The following is a 27,178-nucleotide window of genomic DNA, read 5'->3' as shown; positions in this document are numbered from 1 at the left end:
CCTCCGAAGCACTGCCCGCCTCCCCACCTCGCCTCCTACCTCTCCTCCTGGCTGCAGCCTCACTGGCCTCCCCCTGGCACTCACTCGGCCTCACGGTTGTCCGTGCGGACTTCGGCATTTGATGATTCTGCTCAGAAAGCGCTTCTTTCACAGCCTCACAGGCCTGCTTCCTTCGTGTTAGCTGTCTTGGCTCGGCTCACCTGTCTTCTCCTCTGCGAGGCCTTTGCTGAGCATCCTTCCCAAAGGAGCCTCCTCCATCTTCCCAATCCCTCTCTCTCACCTCACCCTGACATCTTTTCTTCAGAGCACTTGACCAGCTCACATCTTTTGTTTCTTTATTTGTTTACTTATCTGTTGTCTGTTTTCCCCTCTAGGAAGTTTGATTTGAGCAGAAAGCTGTGTGCTTTATTCCCTGCTGTATCCCCATTGCTTAAATGCCACCACTACCTAGCAAAAGCTTACTAGAGCCTTGTTGGATTCATTAAAGTGCCTACTCTGCGCCAAGCATTGTGGGAAGCTCTTTCCATAACAATGTGACATCCCGTTTAATCCCCACAACAATGCCAAGTGGCAGGTTTTGTCCTGCTCATTTTACAGATGAGGAAACCGAGGCCCAGAAAAGCTAATTAACTTCCTCAACAGCACATAGCTGGTAAGCAGCAACTGAACCCAAGTCTGTCTATCCCTAAAGTCTATGTCTTCTCTACTTTTCAAGGGGAAAAGAGGAAGTGAAATCGAGAATGTAAAGGATCCAAATCAGGTTAAGATTCTCGTACCACAGTTAGGAACCCGGGGCAGTCAGTCCCGTTGTCAAGTGAAGACCAGGAACCCCAGGGCTCAAGACCAGCACAGGTAAGGAGAGCATCCCTGTTCACATTCACCTGCTGGCACAGGGCAGGGCTGGCAGGGGGTCACCAACACAGAAAGAAGAGTGATGGGCCTTTAAACACCCAGCTGTGCCAAGAGGTGTACAGCCAAGTATGCCTCTGAGTATGCCTGGACTGGGTGCCCCCTAATGCCACTTACTCCCCAAGGGCTCCAACCACAGAGAACAAGCACAGAGTTGGGGAATGGCCCATGCAGCAAAGAGAGGTTGGTTCACCACAGGCGTGGTGCCTGCCTCAAAGGAGAGAGAGAGAATTTAAATGGTGTATGATAAATAACCTTGAAAAGCAAGGCTGACCTGGGCCGACCCAACCCAAAATATCCGAAAGAGGAATAGCAAATAAGCCTCACCACAGGCAGAGCTCCCTTCCATGGAAATGGCTCCTGAGACTGAAGGTGGGTGAGTCCTGGCAGGACACTGTGGTCTGTTCACTCAGCCATGTCTGCAGAGGTGAAGGTGGTGGCAGGAATGTCCCACGTGCTGTGTATTTGCTATCCCTGCTGCAGAAGCACACTTGGCTTCCACACAAATTTGCTGCCGCGACATGACAGCCAGCATGGACCCTCAGTATTCAGGCTGGGGGCCGGCCGCTCACATTACACAGGAATAAACGTACCAACTACCTTGACTCCTCGGATAGAAAGTGGGACAAGAGCTACCACGTACTGGATGTTTATTATGTGCCCAGTCTCACAAGGCAGTTTATATTGTCCTAGTCCATAAATACGTATTGTTATTATTCCCCTTTTACAGAGGAGGAAACCAAGACCCAAAGAGGTTAAGAAAATTGTCCAAAGTCACAAAGAGTGAAGCCAGGATTAAAACTCAGATCCATCTGATTCCACAGGCAGTGTCTCCCCAACACCAATCCACACACCTGACACAACTTTTTCCAACTCAGGACAAAATGAGAAAAATAAGGACAATATTGTAATTTCCTTAATTCTATATCATCTCTTATAAAACAAATGATTGTTTAATAATATATGAGAGGAAGAAAAAACACTATAGTAAATGTACATTGCTGACAGAAATGAAGATTTATGGTGATTTCAAACTTGTTCGTATATGATAAACATGTGTCTTACAATTGAAGAAATAAGGAGCATGTTGGTGTGAGATTCTATCACAACTTAAGAACTGTGCGTTTATTCTGAGCTCACATCATTCCTAGTTTCAGGTGTTTAACTCTTTTATAAAATCAGATGATTATAGATAATAGGAGCTTTTTAAAAAAGTCCTTAGTTGACAAAAATAAAAAGTGATAGTCCTCTCTGATCTCTTTTGAAATTTTATTTTTATTATTTGAAAACTCCAAATGCTTGTGAACCAATGCACTTACACCATGGTTTCCACTGCCAACGACAGAGGTGGGTCAGCCCTGGTGGCCTAGTGGTTAAGGGCTGCAGTGGCCTGGGTTCGGTTACCGGACGCAGACCTACACCACTCGTCGGTGGCCATGCTGTGTTGGGCAGCCCACGTCCAAAATAGAGGAAGATTGGCGACAGATGTTAGCTCAATGCAAATCTTCCTCACCAAAAAAACCCAATCAGCCAATGACAGAGGTCACAGACTGGAGGCTCCTGAGTCGAATTCAGTGCACGGAGCATTGTAAAGAGCTGTAGAGGGTTGTGATTTGGCCACAAAGGATCATAAAATTTTAGCTGACAATGTTTTACATAGGAGAATTCACAAACAACTCTGGATATCTCGCTTCTCTTTAAAATTCAGAAGATCTAAGAAGGAAATCCTGCCACTGGAGACAACATGGATGGACCTTGAGGGTATTATGCTAAGTGAAATGTCAGAGAAAGACAAATACTGTATGACCTCATTTATATGTGGAATATTAAAAAAAAATCCAAACTCGCAGAAGCAGAGTAGCATGGTGGTTGTCAGGGGCTGGGGGGTGGAGGAAATGGGGAGACGCTGGGCAAAGGGTACAAACTTCCAGTTATAAGATGAATAAGTTCTGGGGATCTAATGTACAACATGGTGACTATAGTTAACAATACTGTGTTATATACTTGAAAGGTGCTAAGAGAGTAGATCTTAAATATTCTCACCACAAAAAAATTGTAATTATGTGAGGAGATGATTGTTAACTAACCTGATTTGGGGAATCATTTCACAATATATAAGTACATCAAATTATCATGTTGTATACCTTAAACTTACACGATTATACGTCAATTCCTTCTCAATGAAGCTGGAAAATAAAATAAAATAAAATTCCGGCCATCTGGCTACCCCCATGGCCTCCAGAGCTGGGTGGCTGCTGCTCCCTGTTGGAGACGCACGCTGTCTAATTGATCTTTTGCTGGGCCACTTCCCGTTGTCTGATACCTGGGTAGATTGCTGCAGTAAGGACCCCCAAGGAGTCCATGCATCTTTGCATCCATGCCCTTTCACTGTCATCCTTCACACTCCCAGCACTGTGGGTTTGCCCCTGTGACTCATTTTGGTCAAGGGGACAATAGCAAAGGTAAACACAGGCAGAAGCTTGCACAGCACCTACCCATGGCGGCTTGTCTTCTCGCTGCTGAGAACCCTGAGGCCACCACATGAACAAACCGGGCTCGCCTCCATGAGAAGCACCAAGGCCCTCTGGCTAGCAACCCAGGATGACCCCAGGCAGTGAGGCTGTTCCAGAGTATCCAGCCCCAGCTGAGCTAGCGGCTGACTGCAGCCCATGAGGGAGCCCCAGGGAGACCGGAGGAAGAAATACCAAGCTGAGCCCAACCCAAACGCTACTGTTAATTGACTGGTCTTTTAAGCTGCTCAACTTTGAGGTGTTTTGTTATGCTAATAGCACACCCTTGGCCTCACTCATTTACCTTAACTCTTGGATCATGAAAGCATTTGAGTCTGTGACTCCTACTTAGGATCTCGAAGACCTTTCCCATATGCAGACACACTCACACACATACACAGGCACCTGATTATTAAGCGAGAGAGGGGGATTTGAAGTGTTCACTCCAGCCCCCAGAACAGCACCTGGCACACAGTTGGTATTGAATAAATATCTTTTGAATGAATAAGTGAATTCACAGATGTTTCCCTAAGTACCTTCATTTAAGAGGTAGCCTAGAGGTAGTCACTCCTCCCAGGGTTTCCGCACTAGAGGAAACTCCCAGATAATCTCCAGGTAGCATTAAGGATCACTGAACACCCATCCCAGCCAAGCCACTGGCTTCCCAGACACCCTGCTGTGTCTGCTAAACTAGTTTTGGAAAATCAGCACATGTGAACCAACTCAATGGGGATTGAGGTTTGACAAGACTGATAATAACAACCTATTTGTCATTTGTGCTTAGCTTTCCACTGGTGTTGACAGAGGTCTGAATGCAAGAGGACTTTCCTACGAAGGCTGAAGAAAATACGATGCAGCCGTGGGTGTCAGCTGAAGAACAGCCAACACAAGAGCTGGATCCTATTTACCCACGGAATGAATTGTGACTGTTATTTTTCAAGGGATTAAAAAAAGGAATGCCGTGTGAAGGAAAACACTTACTCCGCACACCCTGAAGTGAACACATACCATTCTTGTTTCGCCATGAGAACGTTTGGCCAACTGCCTCTCGCCTTTTACCATTTTCTTGCTCATTCTCTTACCTTTCTCAAAAATAAGAGGATGTTCATTAATCAGAGGCACCATTCTGGGGAGTTGCATAACAACCTGGAAACCATCACAACTGGGGAAGTGGGAAGCAACTCGGACTTGCAAAATTGGAAGTCCTAGATTTTAGGACAATAGTCTGCTCCTTAATTCCTTTGCCTGGGTGATTAAGCCAGTTTATCTAAACCTCAGCTCGCTCATCTACAAGATGATGGAAATGATATCTGCTCTGCTGACTTCATAGGGGTTTTGAGAGGATTAAACGAGATGATGTAAGTGAAACTGTCATTCAAAAGTTGATGATTACAGAATAAGAACGGTAATGATCAATAGGCACAAATATGGGAAGAGAAATAAGATGTGTGCAAGGCCCTCCTACAAAGGCACTATGGCTGAGCCAATAGTAAGCTGTGCACAGCAGGGGCCAGGACCACCAACACCAAACCATCAAGGGAGGAAACAGAGGAGTCAGGATCAGATCAACAGGGTCGAATCAGAAACAGGTAGATGTGGGACTGGCAGAGAGTAGATTCATTCAACAGGCCAGTGCACAGAGACGCTGGTGATCAGCCGTGGAGGCCACCAGGCATTGAGTGGACAGCTGCTGGTTTTGCCTGCCTGGCATCCATTCCTCCTTCCTGAGTCTCCTTTGTGGGTCTCTGCATGCCCTCATTCCGTGTGCCATTCCCACAGCCTACCCGAGAGCTTTCCTTGGGACCAGATCCATTGCAACCAGATTCTCTTTGCTGGGAATGGAAATCTTTGCTGACCTGACACAAGGTTGGGAAATGTGGGTAGCGAATGTATTCCTCAGAAGCACCCTAAAAAGAAAATATTCATGAGTCTGACATCTCCAAGGCTGCCCTCATTCCAGTACTTTCTGAGGTCTAACTGGTCAAATCAGTCCACTTATCTTTGATTCTATGAGCCACCCAGAATCCTTCCAGTATCTTCCCTTTTCCTTTCTTTTCCTTTATTGCTCAAGTTAACCAGTGTCCACTTTCACTGCTTATAAATAAACAAGCAAATGCAAACGATCAAGGCATCTACCTAAGGTCTAGGGCCCCAGACAGGGCAGGTGTCTTGCACACTCTGTTGTTCTTGATGCTCCTCACCTTGTCTTCCCCTGCTTGCCTCTCTGAGTTTTCCACACAATCTGAGAACATTGTTGGGCCGCTGAACAGGGAGGTATGGGAAAGACAGGGCACAGGGTAATCCAAGACTTAAAGCAAAGCTGCTGCCAGAATGTAAGAACAGAAATGGGGCAAGCGATGACCCTCTTCATATCTAGAGCAGGCCAAATTGTCATTAGGATGTCTTGACTAATTTTATGTTCCAAGACCTTAAGAGAGTCTGAGGAAAGCCACAGGGAAAGAAATGAAGTAGCATAACGATGTGGCCGAGATCATGGACTGCCGGGGCTCAAGGCCTCATTCAGCCTTTCATAAGCAGTGTGAGCTTGGAAAAATTACTTAACCTCTCTGTTCCACTTTTTCCCCTTCTGTCAAATGGAGATGACATTAAGACAGGTGCCTATCTCGTAGAGTTGTTATGAGGATAAAACAGTTTGATATTTGTAATGTACGTAGATTCATTCTTAGCACATTGCAAGTGCTACAGAAGGGTTTGTTAAAATAATAAATGTTTCCCCTAAGAAAAGGTTGGAAACCTGAGGTGGTTTATCCTGGAGTGGAGAAGTCTTTAAAAAATTTTTCTTATTAACAAATATGAGCTTTTCCTGAGCTATTCACATGCCACTGGACACTGAGAAGAAGATCAAAGGAAATCAGCAAACAGGGCCTTTGTGTCATGGTTATTTGGGGTCACTTATATCAATTGACCCTTATTTATTTTGTCTGAGAAGAGGAGGACAAGGGTCCCCCAAGGGTAATGAGGCATTGGTCCAGCAGTCCACGTGATGACAAACAGTCTTAAAACACGGACAGAGAGGATGGCCCCACTCCCTCAGGTTTGGGGACCTAGTGTGTCAGTCATTTCTGTGTCACTTGGTAGAGTCAGGCATATCTAGGGGGTGCCATCCTTCTCAGTCTTTACCATCTCAGCCACTCACTTCCTGCCTCACCCAGTGAGAGACACTCTTCTCCCTCGGTGATGGCCACAGGGGTCTGGCTGGTGATGTGGACAGCTGCTGCCCAGCTGCCCGCTGCGGTGAAAATCGCTCCTGCTCAGGGTTAACACCTCCTCTCCCAAGGAGCCACACCCATCACCAGAGGGAGAAAGTCCTGCCAGCTCAGTTGGCCTGGTTGTTTGTTGGCATGTTCTAGCCCTCTGCTCAATGAAGATGGATTGTGGCACAAGAGCCAGAGAAAGGGAATAACAAAGGGAAACTCAACAGTGATCCGAGAGAGGACAAGCGAGTTATAGAGCTCGAATTGCTCCTGGCGTCAGCTCCAACTTAACTGTTCCTATTCAGTGAGAAGTATTTGTGGTTCCAGCTATCAGCAGTTACTTCTTGCTTCTCCATCTGATGGTTTTCCCTGACCCGCTTGCCGAAAGATGCTCAGGCAGAGAATCTTTGTCTCCACAGACTCAGATGCTGAAGTTGGGGATCTGCTGGGGTAGGACCACCAAGGGCTTCCATTACTCCCTCTTTGTCCACACTGTGTCTCCAGAACCATCCCATTTCCCAGCACTCACCAGCCTCACTGGCCATGGCCTGCACACCCGGTACAGTCTCCAATTCTCTCATAGTCCTCTCTCAAAATGTCTTCCATCTGCTCTCCCTTCCTGGCCAATGCACATTCCCCAGTCTTTGTTAGTGTTATTTTAAGACCTTCATAGACACTAAGCAGTCTTACTTTTGGAGGCCCCATTCCACATCAAAGCAGACATCCTACACTGTATCCATATCCATCATCTAACATAGTTGCCAGGTAATAGATGAATTCAGTTGCAGTTGACAAGTCGACAGTTGCTTTTTATATTTAATTAAACATTTTTAATTGTAATCTTGCAGCTTTCTTTTTACATTTTAGAACCAGAATTTTTTTCAAAAATTTAGCACTTTTACTGGTTGTGAAAATCTCACTAGGTACTCTGCCTGAAGTGAATAAAATGGCCCTGTCCCCCAACCAAGGGCGGTGGCTAGAAAGCCATCCATTCTCTGGCAGTTTGGGAAACCAGGCAGAGTATTTGGAAATGGAAAAGTTGGGCTCGTTACAGGATTGTGCTGATCTTAAGGTGAGGAAAACTGTATATGGGAGAGAATACAACTAATGAGGTCAAGATCACACATCTGATTTTATTAGCACCTCTATAGATTATTATTAATCATAATAGCCACCCCTTATTAAATATTCACTACTCATTGGAGACTCTGTGCATATCATCTCAGCTAAACCTAGAACATTATGCAACACATATTATCTGTAAATTACTAAAGAGACAATTAAGACTGATGGTGTAATAAGGGGCACAGTTGAATTTGACCCTAGCACATGTTTTCCACCTCACCACGATGCCTGGTACTTTCTTATGCTAACTAAAATCATCAGACCAGGTAGGATCACATGTACCCGCCATGGTTAATTTTACATGTCAACTTGACTGGGCCATGAGGTGCCCAGATATTTCGTCCATTCTGGATATTTCGGTGAGGGTGTTTTGGGACGAGTTTAACGTTTAAGTCAACAGACCAATTAAAGCTGACTGCCCTCCTTAACGTGGGTGGGCCTCATCCAATCAGTTGAAGGCTTAAATAAAAAAACACAGCTGAGCTTTCCCCAAATAAGAGTCAATGCCTCTTGCTTGACTGCCTTTGAGGTGGGACATTGATTTTTTCTGCCTTTGGACTTGAACTGAAACATTGGCTCTTCTTAGGTCTGCTGGCTTTTGGATTGGATTCACACCATTGGCTGTCCTGATTCTCAGGCCTTCAAACTTGGACCAGACCTGCACAGCCACTCTCTTGGGTCTTCAGCTTGCCAACTGCTGATCTTGGGGTTTGTCAGCCTCCATAAGTGCATGAGCCAATTTCTTATAATAAATCTCTTTTTTATGGGTTCTGTTTCTCTGAAGAATCTTGACTGGTACGGTACCCCCAAACCCTCAGTCTCTCCTCACTGCACATTCCACTGCGGGACTTCTGCAAACACCCTACGTCAGGAAGCCGTATGGGGAGGACAAGGTTTCCAACTGCAACTCTTTTGTCCTTTTAGGGGAAAAAAATGAGGCATTAACCACAGTATTATTGTTTTATTTTTATTTAAAAAAAATAATAAAGAGATGCCCAACCCAAATTTTGACTGGCAGAATTAGAAGAGTTTCGACCCAACCCAACAGAAGTGTAAAAGAAACAGGGTGGCACCGGGGGAGGGAGGTAGTAATTGTTTGGGTCTGCTTTGAGACTTGTTTTCTTGTTTGTCACTCAGAGGGTAGGGTCCTCCTGGAAATTACTGGCAGGGCAAACTACCTTTATTGGGCAGGATTCTCTGCAAACATCCTTAACTGCTCATACATCCATCGTCAAAATCAAACAAAATGCATGTGTAACAATTATGTAATAGATGAGTTGCAATTGACTAGTCGACATATTATTGCTTTTTATAGATGTTTAATTTAATTTAATTTAATTGTGGCCATTTTCGGTTCTAGTCTAACAGAGGACGGGGGCATAGCTTAAGGTAGAAAGATCTAGCTCTGCATGTGTATAATGCAGAGGCTTGGCCTTGGCAATTTCACACTTAATCTCAGAAACAGCAAGTGCTGGAGCCCCGTTTACCACCTGGACAGAGGGCAAGGTGGTGTTATATGCTCCATAGGGGAGAGAGGAGTCTGGTCTTCATTCCCAGTTGATAGCTCTGGTTTAGCACCTAAGGTGGCACAGCTTGGTCTAGGGACCAAGTTTATGCTCCTAGTTTTTCTACTCTGAGACAAAAAAAACCAAAGGCAAAGGAAGAAGAGGGCAGCCTGCCAAAAATTGTCCATGTGATGATGATGATGAAGATGCTGAAGATGATGAAGAAGAAGAGAAGGAAGAGGAGGACCATTTTACCAACTCCTACTATATGTGAGGGACCTTATGTACACGCATATACTATTCCTAATCCTCACAACAATCCTACGAGGTACATGTGATCATCCTTCTCTTATGATTGAGGAAACTAAGGCTTAGAAAAATTGATTAATTTGATCCTAGTCACACAGTTTCTAATGATTAAGACAAGATTTGAACCCACATCTGTTTAACTGCACCGTTTTCATGCCTCCCATTTTGACACACCATCATTGGCTATTTTTCTTTTTCGCCCCTTTGTAACAATCAATGAGATGGCTAAGCCACTCTGATTGACTGTCCAGCAGCCAATCTCTCTTCCATGGAGCTCTGGATTACATTACCTCCAAGTTTCTGGTCCGTGCACTTTTTATAGCCTCTGTTTTTGACTCTGTCATGGTAGTTACCCCAGACTGACATAATGCAGCTCTCATTGGTTAATTGTCAGGGAGCCTTGAAATTACCTTCCACTCATCTCCAAGCCCATATTCCATGGCCTCCAAATTGAAGACTGGACTGCTCTAACTCCTACTCATGTCCTTCCAGCACAGACTGCATTTCTGGCCGAGGAAGGCTATGCTTTTAACCATACTTTTGCATTCTAACTGCCTCTGTCTTACCCTGTCTGATCAGGCCAAGCTATGGCCACAGTTGTGTATAATTAGTTAACTTCACTCACTGTCTCCTGTGTTTATGTTTCGCTCCCCAATTCCAAGTGACAAATGGCTATCCAAAGCCATGGGCTTGACCCCAGATGACCCCATGTTTGATTGCCTTTATCCCAGCGCACGGGTCCTCACTCAGAGACTCCCACAGCTCTTGCTCAGCTGGTAATTGATTTCCATGTGAATTCATGAGCCAGTTGGCAGAACTGGGCCACTGGGCACATTGACAGCATGGGCAGGAGGTGGCTATGGTAGCCACCATTTTAGAGCAGGTCCACCAGAATATTCACTTCAAATAAAGTCCTGTACTTAAAAGACCTTGCCCTCCCTGTGCCAGGAAGGTACTATTATTTCTGAGAAGGATTCTTATCCCAAGGTTCGCAGACTTGACCTAAAAGCAGGAATTCAGTGAACAATACCCAAGCCACAGGACAGGAGTTTCCCCAATTTTCTTTTCTGTGACTCCTGTGCTGGCTGATGCCAATCAACTGTCAACAAATGAGGAATAGTGTCTTGGTCACATTCTGTTTTCCATCTAGTTGGTCGGGTTATTTATGCATCATTAACACCTTCACTTTAAGAGTTGTTAACATTTCAAGACAATGTTTGTTCAGCCTCAGTAAAGTGCAGTGAAGAGGGAAGGGTTCTAGATAAGAGGTTTGAAGACCTGGGTCTTAGACTCAGCTCTGTTTCTCCCTGAACGTATACCCCTGCAATTACTTCACCTTTGGCCTAGGTTTCTTCATGTGTTAAAGAAGGAGGAGGAGGAGGAGAAAGGGGAGGAAGAAATAATAAGAAAGAAGGAAGGAAGGAAAACAAGACAGAAGAATGAGAGACAAAGAAAGCAGTAGGACTAGATAAAGTATTTCAAAGTTCCCTCCAGCTTCCTGCTTCTTATATTTTGAAGCTGTGTTATCAGGTGAGTAAACATTTAGATTGTTGTGTCCTCTTGATGAATTGACTCCGATATCATTATGAAGTGACTTTATCACTGGAAATATTCTTTACTCTAAAATCTGGCTATTAATATAACTATGTCAGCTTTCTTTTGATTAGTGTTAACATGGTATATATTTTTACATCTTTTTTACTTTTAATCTATTTGTGCTTCATATTTAAAGTACATTTTTGTAGACAGCATATATTTGGGTCTTTTCTTTCCTCCTCTGCCTTCTAAAATCATTTACATTTAACATGATTATTGATATGGTTGGATTTAAATCTATCATCCTATCTGTTCTTTGTTTCACTTTTGCTCCTTTTTTTACTTCTTTTGGATTGATTCCATTTTATCTTTTTAGTTATAACTCTTTGCTGTGTTATTGTATTGTTGCATTAGAGGTTACAGTATGTACCTTTAACTTATCATATTCTGCCTTCAAGTGACATTATTCCACTTCACATATAGAATAAAAACCTTAGAATAGTATACTTCCATTTCTCCCCTCCCAATCTTCATACTATTGTTGTCATAGATTATACCTTGACTTATGTTATAATCCCCATACTACATTGTTATTATTTTTTAAACAGTAGATAGTCTTTTAAAGAGATTTAAACAAGGAAAAAATTTCTATATATTCACCTGGGTAAATAATAATTCTGTATATTTACCTATGTACATAGTAAATACGTAACCTATGTAGTTACCATTTCCAGTTCTCTTCATTCCTTTGTGTAGATCCTTTTTACATCTGGTACCATTTTTCTTCTACCGGAAGGACTTCTTTTAACATTTCTTGTGGTGAAGGTTTGCTGCTGATGAATTCTTTCAGCTTTTGTAGTTGTTAGAAAGTCTGCATTCCACCTTTGGTTTTGAAATATTTTTTTTGCTGGGTATCGAATTCTGGGTTGGCAGGGGTTTTTTTTCTTTTAGTAATTTAAAGATATTACTCTCCTATCTTCTCACTTGCATTGTTTCTGACAAGCTATCTGCTCTCATTCTTGTCTTTGCTCTTCAGTACATAATTTCTTTTTTCTCTGGCTGTTTTTAATATTTTTTCCTTAACACTGCTTTTGAATAATTTGATTATGATGTCACTTGGTGTCCTGTTCTTGTTTCTCGTTCTTGGGGCTTATTGAGGTTCTTGGATCTGTGGGTTGATAGTTTTCATCAAATCTGGAAATTTTTCAACCATTATTTCATCCAATATCTTTTGTCTTCCCCCCTTTCTTTTATGGATTCCAGTTACAGGTATATTAGGTTGCTTGAAATTTTCCCACAGATCATTGATGCTTATTTCATTTTTGAAATTTTTCATCTTTCAGAATTTTATTGTGGATAGTTTCTATTGCTATGTCTTTAAGTTCACAAATATTTTCTTCTGTAACATCTAATCTGCTGTTAACCCCAGTGTATTTTTCATCTTGCGTTGTAGTTTCATCTCTAAATATACTATTTGGGTCTTCCTTATATCATCCATGTCTCTACTTAACTTTTGAACACATGATCAAAGTTACAATTACTATTTTAATATCCTTCTCTCTTCATTCTGACATCTGTGTCAGTTCTGGGTTATTTGCAATTGACTCATTTTCTCTCCCCATTCTGAATCATATCTTTCTGCTTCTTTGCACACCTTGTAATTTTTGGTTGGATGGCAGATATTACAAATTTTACATTGTGGGTGCTGAATATTTTTATATTCCTATATAAGTCAGTTGGAAAGAGTTTGATCTTTCGGGATCTTGCTTTTAAGATTTTGTTAATTGGGGGCAGAGAAATGCTCATTCTAGGACTAATTATTTCCCCCTGTGAAGGCAAGATTCTTCTGTGTACTAAAGAACTCACAAAACTCAATAATGAGAAAGCAATCCAATTTTTAAAAAAGAAAAACATTTGAACAGACACTTCTCCCCAAAAAATATATAAGGATGGCAAATAGATTAAAATGTGCCCAACATCATTAGTTATTAAGGAAATGCAAATTAAAACCATGATGAGATGCCATTACATACCAATTAGAATGGTTAAAATTTAAAAAACTGACCATATCAAGTGTTGCTGAGGATGCGCAGGAACAGGAGGTCTCCTAAACTGATGGTGGGGATGTAAAATGGTACAACCACTTTTCAAAACAGTTTGGCAGTTTCTTAAAAAGTTAACCATACACCTACCGTATGATCTAGCCACTCCACTCCTAGGTAATTATCCAAGAGAAATGAAAGAGTGCATATGTCCCACAAAGACATATATGTGAGTGTTCACAGCAGTTTTATTTATAACAGCCCCAAACTGGAAAGCACTCAAGTGTCCATGAACAGGTGAATTAACAACCTGTGGTTAGACATACAACGAACTACGACTCAGCAATAAAAAGTAATAAATGGTGGATACACTTTACAACTTGAATGGATTTCCAAATAATTATGCTGAGTGAAGGAAACCAGACAAAATAAGAGGACATACTGTATGACTCCACTTATATCATATTCAAGAATATGCAAACTACTCTAGTATAAAAAAAACAACAGATCTATGTTTCCCTGAGGGCCTGGGGGCAGGGGGACCTGGAGGAGGGAGGAAAGAGAGGAGGGAGGAGTTACAAAGGAGCAGAGGAAATTGTAGGGGGTGATGGATATGTTCATTATCTGATTGTGGTCATGATTTCATGGGTGTATACATATGTCAAAACTTACCAAATTGTATACTTTACATATGTGCAGATATATCTCAATAAAGCTGTTTAAAAAAAAAAAGAAGACAAGAGCTGACTTACAGTGGGCTCCCACTGGCCTAATTTAGGACAATTTGTGCATGAGAAGAAATAATAATGGCAACAGGTAGAACAATAAAAATAATCCATGAGTCCCTAATGACACCAAAAAAAGAGAGAAAAGCGGAGAGAAAAAGAAAGGAAGGAGGAAGCAAATGTGATGGGGGCTCTTCTTTACAAAAGAATGCCAGCCAACAAATGTAGAAGGAATGATAAAATTAGAAAATCACTCTTTACCAACTCCCAGTTTAAGAAGAGATTCAGGTAAGGACGAACATAGATGCTAAAATATTGAGTGAAAGCAGTTCCGCAAATATCAGCCTACTCATCGAGATAGGGTTAAATTACACTCAACATACACTGTTTTTAAAAGCAGAAAAGTATTACTTCAAGAAGATTTCTATGAAATGGTTAAAAAAAAAGGACAAGGAGTTGTGAACTTTTGGTACATGGAGGTCAGTTCTGGGTGGGATTGGAAGGACCAGAAAAGTCATTATGCAGAAGGCGATGAGCCTGACCACACCAATTAAATAATAATCATTTTTGTGTGCCCAACAAGCCCTGAAAATCTTTGGATAAAGTTTTCTGGGGACAGCGAGGGAAGAGGTGCAGGTGCTGACAGGTGGAAGTCACCTGGAATAACTGAATCAGGAAAGTCCAGGGCTGGGTGTCAGGCAAGGACAGCTCTGCTTTGGGTGTTCCTCAGAAAACTTCGCTCAGTTTGTAATTATGGATTCGTTAGTATGACTACTTGATTCAGGCCTGAGTTTCCCCGCTAGACTGTAAGTACCGAGAGGGAAAGGGCCTGGCGTTTCTTTGCTCTCCAGAATTTAACAGGGTGACTGGGGTATAACAGGAACTGGTTAACTACTTCTAAAACAAATGAATGAGTGAGTGAATGAATGAAGACTGCAGATTTGTTGTGAATACTTTTTAGCAGATCTGCCCTGTGTTGAAGGCAGTTAGAGCTACACTTATCAGCGCCATGAGGGCAGAAACCTGGCCTATTCTTGTCACTGGTTTAACTACAACACCTGGAACCATGCGTGGTGCATAGTATGCATTCAATAAACGTTTGCTGAACTAATAAATGAGAATGGCTACCCCGATTGGACCGTGAACTTTGTGAGGGCAAAGACAATCTTTGCAATCCCTCTGGTGACAAGCACAGAGCCCTGAACTTAGTAGGTGCTCAATGAATATGTGAGAAGGAGCAAGTGAGCGACTGAGGAATACATGAACCCCATCCACGCTTCTCACTAAACTGAGATCGCAAACGTTTCAGGAGAAGCAGCTCAGAGAAGGCTGAAGCAGAAAAGACTGCTAAGAGATGGCTCTGGTGCAGTGTGGATGGAAGGCCAGGTTGGTGGCAGCTGGCCCCTAGGCAGAGGAGCAGACCCCTGAGGGGACCCATCTGCTGTGGTCCCTTCCTCTCTGGAGCCCCTAGAGCTGGACTCATTCTGACTTTGCCAGGAAAGTACCACCTGCTAACTCCCACCTCCCCTCCAGAGAGTGTCCACGGTCAGTGTTTCCTGTTCGGCGGCCAGGTTGGCTGAGCCCTCAACCAAAGGGCTCCCCAAAGAAGGCTCTCTGGGGTCTGGGCAGGCAGTGAGGGGCACCTTCACTTAGTCTGTGAGAGGAAGCGGTCCAGAAGAAGGAAGACCCCTCCGCAGCATCAATACCCCAGGATTATTTTTGGAGCTCTGGATCTGAAAGTTTGTTTCATTAAAGCATCAACCAAATTTAAAGAAAAAGATAAAACAAAGGCGAGGAAGCCAGAGTAAACTTTCTGCTGATAAACTTACAATTAAGTTTTACACCCCGAAACTGGGCCTTGTCTGAGAGCATCACAGAATTGCATGTTCATGTGCCCTGTGGTTGGTTTTGGACACAGTGCTGCCTGCCACTTAGCTCTCAAATCTCATTAGAGCAAATGCCGCCAGGACAGAAGTTTCTCTGTAGTCAGAGCTACAGACAAAGCCTCACTCATTTAAGTTACACTTTCAACAACTCAATTCCAGTATGGTGAGGGCCTTATTTACCTAGGGCTTGTAGTATGGATTTGAACTGATCCAAGCTCTTAAGTGCAGAGCTTCCAACGAAGAAAGGAAGGCAGCCCACCGTTATGTTCCACCCCCACCTGGAACCCTGTGGGAGAGCCTGACAGACCGAGGGAAACTCCAGTTGCTCTGATTCCAACTAGATCAGAGTTGATTACTAAGCCATCCAAAGACAGCAGTGGCTCTTATTCCATCAGGTCATTGGAAAGGGAAAAAATGCTTCAGCTCCTTGCCACCCAAACTGTGGATCTTAAACCAGCAGCATTGGCATCACCTGAGCATTTTTAGAAATGAAAAATCTTTATAACCTTGGATTAGGCAATGATTTCTTAGATACAACACCGAAAGCATAAGCTACAAAAGGAAAAATAGATAAAGGGGACATCATCAAGTTTGTGCTTCAAAGGACATTATCAAGAAAGTGAAAAGAGAGTCTCCAAAATGGAAGAAAATATTTGCAAATCATATATCTGATAGGGATCTAGTATCCAGAATATATAAAGAACACTTACAACTCAACAGTAAAAAGACAACCCATTTATAAAATGTGCAAAAGATTTTAACAGACATTTCTCTAAAGAAGACATATAAATGGTCAAATAAACACATAAAAAGATGTTCAACATCATTATCATTAGGGAAATGCAAATCAAAACCACAGTGAAATACTATTACAAGGTAAAAGTAAACATAGTTACCATACAACCCAGCAACTCCACCCCTAGGTATATATTCACCGTAATTGAAAACATACGTCCACATGAAAATTTGCACACAAAGGCTCGTATCAGTATCATTCATATTAGCCAAAAAGTGGAAGCAAACCATTTGTTCGTCAATTGATGAACAGATAAACAAAATGTGGTATATCCATACAATGGAATCAGCCATCAAAAGGAATGAAGTACTCACACATGCCACAATATGAATGAACCTTGAAAATACTGTGCTTAGTGAAAGAAGTCTGACACAAAAGGCCGCACGCTGGACTATTCAATCTCTATGAAATAGCCAGAATAGAAAATCCATAGACAGAAAGTAGTTTAGAGTTTGCCCAGGCCTGGGGGGAGGCAGATGAGGGAGTGACTGTCATTAGTAACAAGGTTTCTTTTTGGGGTGACGAAAATTTTCTGGAATTAGATGGTGGTGATGGTTGCCCAACCTTGTGACTATACTAAAAAACACTGAATAGTACAATTTAAAATGGTGAGTTTTATGATAGGTTAATTATATCATAATAAAAAATAAACTTAGGCCCCCAATTCAGACTCATTGTATTAACACCTGCCTTTTAAAAAGATCCTCAGATAGTATGAATGCACATTGAAGTTTGAGAAGCACTAATCTAGAACTTTGGTTCTCATGTTTGGCCGAAATTTGGAATCACCAGAGGAGCTTTCAAAACGGCTCCCTGACTTGTTTCGTTGTCTTTCTGTATCTTGTCTGCCCAACTCACCTCTAAGCTCCTGGGACGTCTCAGATGGACCTCATACCCCTTGATGCTTAGATCTCCTTGCAAGGCATCACTTCGTTCTCAAAAACACATATTGCTTGATGTAAGAGCAGGCACTCTGGGCCAGATCATCTCATTCAAATTGCAGCTGTGCCACTGACCAGCTGTGAGACCTCGGACAAATGACTTACCTGGCATGCCTCAGTTTTCTCATCTGTAAAATGGGGATAATACTAATACCTACTTCACAGGGCTGCTGAAAGGAACAAATTACCTAGTATACATAAAGCTCTTAGAATAGTACCTGGCATACAGTAAGCATTATATATATGCATTAGGTATTATTATATAAGCCAACATTATTCTTTTATAATACTATTATATAGCATGTTATTATACATTGCAAATTATTATATAATAGTAGCAACTATTGAACCCTGACTGTATGGCAGGCAGTTAGCTGTTTTAAACTATTTAATGTAATTCTCCCAATGATTCTAAGAGATAGCAACTCATTCAGCAAATATTTATTAGGCATCTGTCAACTATGTACCCCACCCAGGTGAGAAATTGAAGTTTTGGTGTCTTAGTAAGTTCAGGCTGCTATAACAGACTGCCACAGACTGGGCGGCTTGTGAACAACACAAATTTATTTCTCACAATTCTGGACGCTGGGAAGTCCACGATCAAGGTGCCAGCAGGTTAGGTGTCTGATGAGGGCCCACTTCCTGCTTCACAGAGGGCGGTCTTCCTGGTGCATCTTCACATGGTGGAAGGGGCTGAGGGGGCCCTCTGGGGTCCTTTGTAAAGGCACTAATCCCATCACGAGGGCTCCACCCTCACGCCTGACTCACCTCCCAGAGACCCCACTTCCAAATGCTATCACACTGGGGACTGGGCTTCCATAAAGGAATTTTAGGAGGACAGAAACATTCGTTCCACAGCCCCGAAGAAGTTAAGTGACCTGCCTACAATCCCAGCGCTAATGAGCAGGGAAGGCCAGTCTGACTCCAGAGCCCGGGCTCTTGCCCACTACCTTCTGGGGCCCCCCTTCAAAAGGATTCAAATGCTAGGAGAAATGCAAAAGCAAGAGGCCAGTTGGATGCAGCTATGTGTAGGAGGGAAGTCTGGGGGATCCCAGCATAGGCGTTAGCGGTGGCCCTTTGGACCAAGGTACCTGGTCACCCAAGAGGCGGACGTGCGTGCGCCCCAGCCTGGCGGAGCTTGGTGTGCTGGGGCGGGAGAGCGGAGGGTCTGCTGTGATCCCGCTGGAGCTTCCAGGGCCCCGAACCCCGCAGGCCTCAGGGAGAGCTCCCAGGACCCGAAGGCGAGGCTGAAGGCTTCCCCGTGAACCCAGCAGCCGCCCTTGCTCTGGAAAGCCCGGCTCCTGAACAGGACAGCAGCATGGTCAGCGCCTGCCGCAGCTGACAGGCTCACACCAAGCTCATCACCCAATCTTGTCGCCCCTCAGCCCCCAGAGCAGGGACCCACGACTCCTCCCTGCAACACCCCCCGCCCCCTGGCTGGTCTGCCTCTTTGCTTGGGGACCTAATGCTCTCAAGCTGCTGAATGCAGAAGAACAGAGAAATTCAAACAGACCCCAAATGACTGAGTTGCTCAAACCCAACCCCCCGACCCCAGTCCTAGGTCCCTGCAAAACCCCACCCTCAACTCCAAACGCCCTCAAACCGTCAGTTCTCTATGCCCACTTCCAAAAGCCTAAAAAACAAAGTCCCTCATGGGCTCTAACTTGCCATTATTCAAACACGAACGATGTTTAAACAAGTGCTGTTATTGTATATTCGGATTTCAAAGCGGGCGTCCTCCTCTCCAGATGGTCCTGCTTACGCGGCTGTCTTCCTCCGGCGAAACACTGCAGCGCCGGCCTCGGAGCCCCCTTTCCGTAACCACGCGGCTGTCCTCCTTCCAAAAAGGACTGTTTTTGATGTAAAACACTAGTTCATTTCAGAATTGTGGCTTCTTTCCTCGCTCAACTTTCTTCACACGCTTACGCTTCCCCGCCAGAAGTCTCTCTCCTAATGGAATTGCTGGAACCACTTACCTCCATTAAGATGTTAACCTGTTTCAGTGAAGAGGGGGAAAGAGATAGTGAGTGAGTAAATGGTCTTGGAAAGCACGAAAGATTGTGAAGACATTCCCTTTGTGTGTATGTGTGTGTGTGTGTGTGTGCTTCAGGGGTGGTAGGCAGAGAGGACGAGGGGAGGTGAGAATCATATTTTGACAGTGTTCTCACAAAGCCAAGAATCAGCAGTCTAGCTGCTTAATTGAACCATCACATTTGACTTTCATTAAATCTTGACTTTAAGACTTTGGGATGGGCACCAGGATTGGCAGTCACTGTGACATGGGTCTATGTATGGATCTCTTTTTTTGCTTGTTATGATTACATCAACTTGGGACTTTTATGAAAATAAAATCTTTAGCATGGACACTAATCAACTGACTAGCTCCGGGTAGAACTCTTTCGACGTCCTTGTGTCCATCTCACGTTGTTAACCATGCTACCTGAATTTGCTCTATCTGGTCTGAATCCAGAACATAGTCAGGCCTGGTCAGGCCCAGGGGCGAGAGGAAGATGGGGAGCGGTCTGGTGGAAAACTCACGGAGTCCAAATACCCGGGTCATAGCCTGGCTCCATCACTTACCAGCCTTTATCACCGGGCCGAGTCATCTAACTTCCACGAACCTGGTCTTTCTCTTATCTAAAGGGAGCATAACACACCTAATTTACAGAAAGGATTAGTGGTAAGCTGTAAAAAGTATCGCTATTTTCATAATATATCATTTTCCCTAGTTAGTGTTTAATTGAGGTGTGTAGACAATTTGCTTTCTTTTCTTGTTTCACCAACCATGTTGTCAAATGTACATGCAGTTATTTACCATTGGCTGTGTGTGTTTTTTCGTTTTTTTTTTTTTTTTTGCTGAGGAAGATTCTCCCTGAGTTAACATCTGCTGACAATCTTCCTCTTTTTGCCTTGAGGAAGGTTGTCCCTGAGCTAACATCTGTGCCAGTCTTCCTCTATTTTGTATGTGGGTCACTGCCACAGCATGGCTGATGAGTGGCGTAGGTCCATGCCCATGATCTGGACCTGTGAACCTGGGCCACTGAAGCAGAGTGCGCCGAACTTAACAACTAGGTCATGGGGCCGGCCCCTGTTTGTGCTTTTGAGCAGCATTCTGCATCACAGATCAAAAGGCTAAAATAAATTTTCTTTCTAAAAGTAATAGAAAGCACATTCATTACTGCGACAGATAATGTAAGCAGCTGCAGGTAAGAATAATGGTGACGACAATGGCATTTCTTATGCATTGAGCTTAGCACTTTTCATGCCTTACAGCAGAATTTCTCAGCTTCAGCACTATTGACGTTTGGGACCAGATCACTCTTTGTTGTGGGGGCTGTCCCGTGCATTGTAAGATGTCAGCAGCATCCCTGGCCTCTCCTCACTAGATGCCACTTATGACCTCTCCACCCTACTTGTGCTAGGACCCCAAATATGTCTCCAGACATTGCCAAATGTCAGCTGGAGGGCGAAATCACGCCCCATTGAGAACCACTGCCTTAGAGCACTTAACATTCACAACAAATGGTGAGGTTGGAATGACTGTTATTCCTATTTTATCACTGAGGATGCTGAGATCCGAGCAGCGAAGGGACTTAATGTAGACAGGACCCAGACCCACCTGGAACCACTCTGCCTACAAAGGACCCTCAAGGCTGGAGAAGAGCGGCTTGGAGCACCTCGTTTCATTTGTAGAGCCCTGAGAAGGAGATGGGGGAACAAGGACAGGGAGAGCAAGATGGCTGCTTTCAGAGAAGGGGCAACTGCTGCCAAGGTCACAGCCTTCCCACGTTCCTTCTGGAAGCAGACTCTTCCTACCCAGCATGGGGGAGCCAGTAAAGCAGGGAGAGACCACAGTGGAGTGGTGTCCTGGAAGCCATGAAAAGAAAGTGCTCCGAGGAGAGAATTATCAACTGTGTCCGCTGCTGCTCATGACCTGATTTAGGGAAGCTTAGCTCAGAGAACTGGCCAAGTGAGGAAGGCCCGGATGACCCTGAAAGAGTTGGTCAAGAGTTTCAAACTATCCGTATTAATATACTATGAAAGCTATATATATGTTATTATTTTTTTCAGATAAAAACTTGCATATGGGGCCAGCCCAGTGGCACAGCACTTAAGTTCGCACGTTCTGCTTATTGGCGGCCCAGGATTCACCAGTTCAGATCCCGGGTGTGGACATGGCACCGCTTGGCAAAAGCCATGCTGTGGCAGGTGTCCCACATATAAAGTGGAGGAAGATGGGCATGGATGGTAGCTCAGGGCCAGTCTTCCTCAGCAAAAAGAGGAGGATTGGCAGTAGTTAGCTCAGCACTAATCTTCCTCAAAAAAAAAAAAAAAAGTTGCATATGAAGGCCATGTTTACCACCATCAAAAGTATTTCTAATTCAAATTATGGCACAAAATAGAGCAGCACCTTATGATGAATGCTTCCACAAAAAGCATCATGAGTTCTGGGCTCTCTTCCTTTGGAACAAGTTTGAGAACCTTGAAGTAGGGACTTAGATGATGAGAGAGACAGACAGTTGCCTGAGGGAAGAGGTTCCAGTGAGCTGGGCTCTGCTTCCCACACAAAGAGGGACACAGCCACCACTATCGAATCTCCAGAAATCAGGATGTGAAGGGAAAACATAAACCAATGCCCATTAGAGAGCCGCCAGTCCAGAGAATTCAGAATCAGGACTGGTCTGGAAAATTCCAAACATGAGACAGCTGCGGCTCACTTTCCATAAACAAAAGGGGAGAACGGTTAACTCAAGCCAATTATAAAACACAATATAACTGTAAAATGCTCATTTTTGCCTTATTAAATTGTGAAGTGACTTCCTTTCTGATTGCTTGATTAAACTTGGAATGGCAGGGACTTTGTCAGCTTTGTGGTACAAACTGTCCCTTGCAATAAACGATGGCATAGTAAGGGTTTAGGATAGAAAGTCACAAGGAAGATCGTTGACCTTGGGTCCACTGCAGATTGCTGCCTGGAACACAGAGTTCGTCCGCAGGAACATGTTACCATTACAGTTAGTACCCTCGTGGGGTCCTAAATAACTCCCAGAGAGTAGTATTTAACTGCCTTTGGGTTTTCTGCACCAAAATTTTGACTCTGAAAATTTCTGTTCCCCCTAAAAATTGAGAAGCAACCGTCTCTCTGGGGCAAAAAAGGTGACGTTTAAAATGAATTTTTCTCTGTTGCCATCTCTTTACCAACTCTGCTTCCAATTGGCGTAGCCTGAAGTAGACAACACTGGGGGAGCCTGCTCCCAGCATTTGCTGCCCACTCTCCATCATCACCCCCCACCACCAAAGAACAACCCTGCTCTGCCCTTCCCATTTTGTTTCCAGCATTTCAGAGTGGTTTCTTGTTTACGAGGTGCTTTGGCAGGCAGGGGTTCCCACAAGTCAGGAGACCTAACCACTTCCTTTGACTGAGGCTGCCAGCGTACTCAAAATAAAGGAAAATAAAGGAAAAAAAGACAAAAGAAAGATAAAAATTATGACCCAGTTAAAACATTTATACTGACCAAATTATTACTTTTCACACATGTATACAAATGCAATCCAATGCAATTGTATTTTGTTGACATTATATGCACATATATGTGTGTGTATATAATGTTTAAAAATCTAAATTGGAGACAATTACTGAATGTGAGGCCAATCGGCCTCCTCGCCTCTTCACCCTACCCTATTCCTGCTACCCGACCAGCCCTACTCACATCTATAGGATGGTTACTATGTGCATAGGCAGAATGTGTATTATTAGTATTTTTTCACTTCATAAAGAAGGACACTAAAGCCTAGAAGGTTGTGTGAATTTCCTAAGATTGGAAAGCTGCATGGCTGAACAAGGAATTGAACCTGTCTTTGTATTCCAAATGCAGACTTCTTTCCACTATGGGGCCATATGTCACCTCTTCCAAAGCACTTTCCCCAAATGATGAGAATTAACTATGGTTCTCATCTTTAGAAAGATGCAGATAGCATCTTACATAATTAAAGAATAAACATGTGCTAAACTACATGGTACTAGAGTAAATTCAAATGGGGGTATAGGAGGGGGACAGACTTAGTCACAAGCCCAGGGCTGCAGCTACCCCGAGGCCAGAAACCTTTTCTGTTCTGTAGCCCATACACTGTACTGTCAGGAGTAGCATCTCCCAGGTCATCTGAGCACAGTAAGAATTCATGCATTCAGGCAACGTTTATAATGTTGACCGTGTGCTGGGCACTAGGCAGCAGGCTAGGGACTAAGGTGACTCAGAAATTCTTCCTGACCTCCAGGCACTCGAGGCTCAGGGAAGACACAAGGAAGAGACAGCAGGTACCAGCAGGATACACTGGGCCATCAGGCAGTAATTTAAAACTAAGTCAGCAATATAATAAAGTTAAATATCCAACTGTGAGAAACTGTTTGAATAAAACAATCCTCCCTAAAATGGAATTTTATGCAAACATTTGTAGAATTGTAAGTCTCTGAGTGGTGGGATTATTCATGGTTTTAATGAGTTTCTTATTTGAGCTTATCTGTGCTTTCTGATTTTAATAAATAACATTTTACTCTTGTAATAAGTAAAAACCCAATAAAGGTCATTTTGGTTATATAGACAAAGAATATCACAAATCATGGATGAATTCTTATTATAATTTCCAACAAAAAGGATCAGAAAGAAAATTGTATAGACAGTATATTCTACTTCATATTTTTAAAATAATAAAAAAAGGAAAAAAACAAAATCTTGAAGGATTGGAAAGCAATCCACTGAAATGTGACAGGTGCTGTCTTTGGAGAGTAATTTTTTATTTCTATTTTTCCTGCGTTTTTTGTTTTCTACAATGAACACGAATGGCTTACACAGTATTGGAAATTAAACAGTAAGTGATTAAGCAGAAAGGACCTCCACTGCAGGAGTGAGGAAAAGGTTAGGACAGAGTTTTGTGTTTCTAAGAAGTGTAATGGGCCACCCAAAGGGGGGAATATTTCGGCTTCTAACTCCCACAAAAAGTTGATTTTTCCACCCAAAAGAGATTTAAATGCCCTCCTCCTTACCAGAGCACACCAAAATGCTATCTTAAAATTATCTTGGCAGAGGTGAGTGGCCTAAGAATGCAAAGATACAGGAGTCAGCCAGGGCAGAGAGACAGGCGTTGCAACCCACGGCCGTTTCTGTGGAACTGCCAAGGCAAGGAGATGGCATTTACAAAGGATGGAGAGGGAAACCGCGTCTTCCAAATAAAACATTGATGAAAACTTACTGCTCGAAGACCGTATTCTCAACAAACGTAAAATCAAAATCTAAGAACTTTCTACAACGAATATGTAGAACCCTGATACTAGATGAAGGCATCCTAATGTTACTATATGGTTCAAGACAAAATGGGGTCTACTGGTATATCCCCAAAATGACTAAAATGCGTGAGACTAATCCAGGCTGGCTCAGAACCAGTTTCTTGGAGGGTCATGTTTTTCCTCAGTGAAGGGCAAATGGAAATGGCGGGTCTTTTAAACTTCAACAATTTTCAACAAAACTTTTCTCAACTTCATAAAGTTCTTAAATAAGAACCCCCTCAGGAACTATTATAGTTAGTATACTTAGGTGCACTTTACCTGACAATTACTGTCAAAATTCTAATACCAAAGTGAGCAAAACCAAATAACAATAAGAGCTATCATCTATTAAGTTTTTGTGCCAAGCTATTTGCATACATTATCTTATTTTACTCCCAAAACAATTCAATGTGGTAGTAATTATAAACCCTATTTTAAAGACAAACAGAGCTTTAAAAGATTAAGTGATCTGCCCAAGTTTACTCAGCTAATCACTGGGAAACTGGAACTTGAATCCAAATCTCTGTGACCCCAACGCCCATATTTTAATCATCAAGTGCTGCTATCAGGAATCAATTCAATCTGTAATTCCCTACAGAATTTAGTCTTAAGATTGTTTCTGTCTGGACGTATTACATGATATACACAATTTTCTTTTATCATGAGGAGAAAAATTTAATCAATATAAAAAGTTACCTGTTGTACCATGAGCGTGTATTAATTTTTAAAGCACATTCTAAGCACTTTATAAAAATTAACTTATTTAATTATCACAACAGTCATGCAAAATCCTACTGTTATCCTCATTTACAGATGAGAAAATAGGCACACAGAAGTTAAATAACATCAAAATGATACATGAGAGATTCCTCAAAAATTTAAGATAGAATTACTATACGATTCAGCTATTCCACTTCTAGGCATTTATCCAAAGAATGCAAAAACACTAATTTGAAAAGATATATGCAACTCCATGTTCATTGCAGCATTATTTACAACAGCCAAGATATGGAAACAACCTAAGGAAGATAAAAATTTAAAGAAAGGGGCCAGCCCGGTGGTGTAGTGGTTAAGTTCACATGCTCTTCTTCAGTGGCTTGGGGTTCACAAGTTCGGATTCCAGGCACGAACCTACACATCGTTCATCAAGCCATGCTGTGGTGATGTCCCACATACAAAATAATAGAGAGAGACTGGCACGAATGTTAGCTCAGCAACAATCTTCCTCAAGCAAAAAGAGGAAGATTGGCCATGCATGTTAGCTCAGGGCCAATCTTACTCAACAAAACAAAATAAAACAAAAATTTAAAGAAAAATAAGAGTAAGAGTTCCCATGTTCCACCTTATTGAAGTGGAAAACCAAAGTTTCATTGAACTTAGGCAGTTGTCTCAGACAGCAAGCAATTCTTCCAGAAGAGAAAATGCCCGAGCCCAGCCAGAGGGATGAATGATCACTGAGCAAGAGATTCTATCCTCTCAGGAAATCGTTCTTCATGTGCCCAGCCATTTTGGAGGTCTAGGCCAAATCTCAGTGCATCTCATTGTCCCTTCAGTTTACCAGACTAAGAACTGTCCTGAAAACTCCTTACAATTCCTCTTTAAATTTCTGTTATCTTGGGGGCTGGCCGTGTGGCCGAGTGCTTAAGTTCTTGCACTCCGCTGCAGGCGGCCCAGTGTTTCGTTGGTTCGAATCCTGGGCGCGGACATGGCACTGCTCATCAAGCCACGCTGAGGCGGCGTCCCACGTGCCACAACTAGAAGGACCCACAGCGAAGAATATACAACTATGTACCAGAGGGGCTTTGGGGAGAAAAAGGAAAAAATAAAATCTTTAAAAAAAAAAAAAAATTTCCGTTATCTTGGTGACTCTATCACAGGGTGATAAACTGACCTAAATTAAGCTCGATGATAAAACAAACAAAACATTATAAAACTATACTATTTCAAAGCTGGCAAGAAGTTTAAACTGCATCTCAATTCAACATTGCACCCATTCGAATACCAAAAGACTGAACAGAGGATAGCAGCTGGGCTGCCTGTTACTCCCTGACGGAGATGCAGGCAAACACACGCTCATGTGCTGTTGGCAGGAGCTTGAACTGTTACCCCATTTTGAAAATGAATCTGGGAGTATCTTTTAAAATTAAAAACATGCATTTTCTTTCATCTAGCATTTCCACTGCTGGAAACCTATCTGCTAGAAATAAACATACCAGTATATAAGGATATGTGTGTAAGACCTATACTGTGGAATATGAAATAGCAATGTAAAAAGAATGCATTAGATTCACATGCAGAAAAGCAGACACCATATGGAGGGGAGGGAGAGGGAGATTAGGAGGAAAAAAGACTAGGAAA

The 27,178-nt window shown here is 42.9% G+C and overlaps 1 long non-coding RNA gene across 2 annotated transcripts in view; it reads right to left on the bottom strand.

Moving 5' to 3' along the window:
* Positions 1–19,215: 19,215 nt before the first annotated feature.
* Positions 19,216–27,178, bottom strand: part of LOC123283769 (uncharacterized) — a 69,131-nt gene continuing 61,168 nt past the window's right edge. The window contains exons 4-5 of one of the 2 annotated variants that reach the window (XR_011502233.1): positions 19,476–19,493; positions 19,216–19,349 (exon numbers count right to left, since the gene is read on the bottom strand). This is a non-coding gene — a long non-coding RNA (uncharacterized lncRNA). The other variant, XR_011502232.1, reaches the window with a different exon arrangement.

This window comes from Equus asinus, chromosome 3 (assembly GCF_041296235.1).
Source record: "Equus asinus isolate D_3611 breed Donkey chromosome 3, EquAss-T2T_v2, whole genome shotgun sequence".
In the NCBI taxonomy this organism is placed as follows: Eukaryota; Metazoa; Chordata; class Mammalia; order Perissodactyla; family Equidae; genus Equus; species Equus asinus.
The sequence above is the reverse complement of the archived record's forward strand: the minus strand, read 5'-3'. Positions and strand labels throughout refer to the sequence as shown.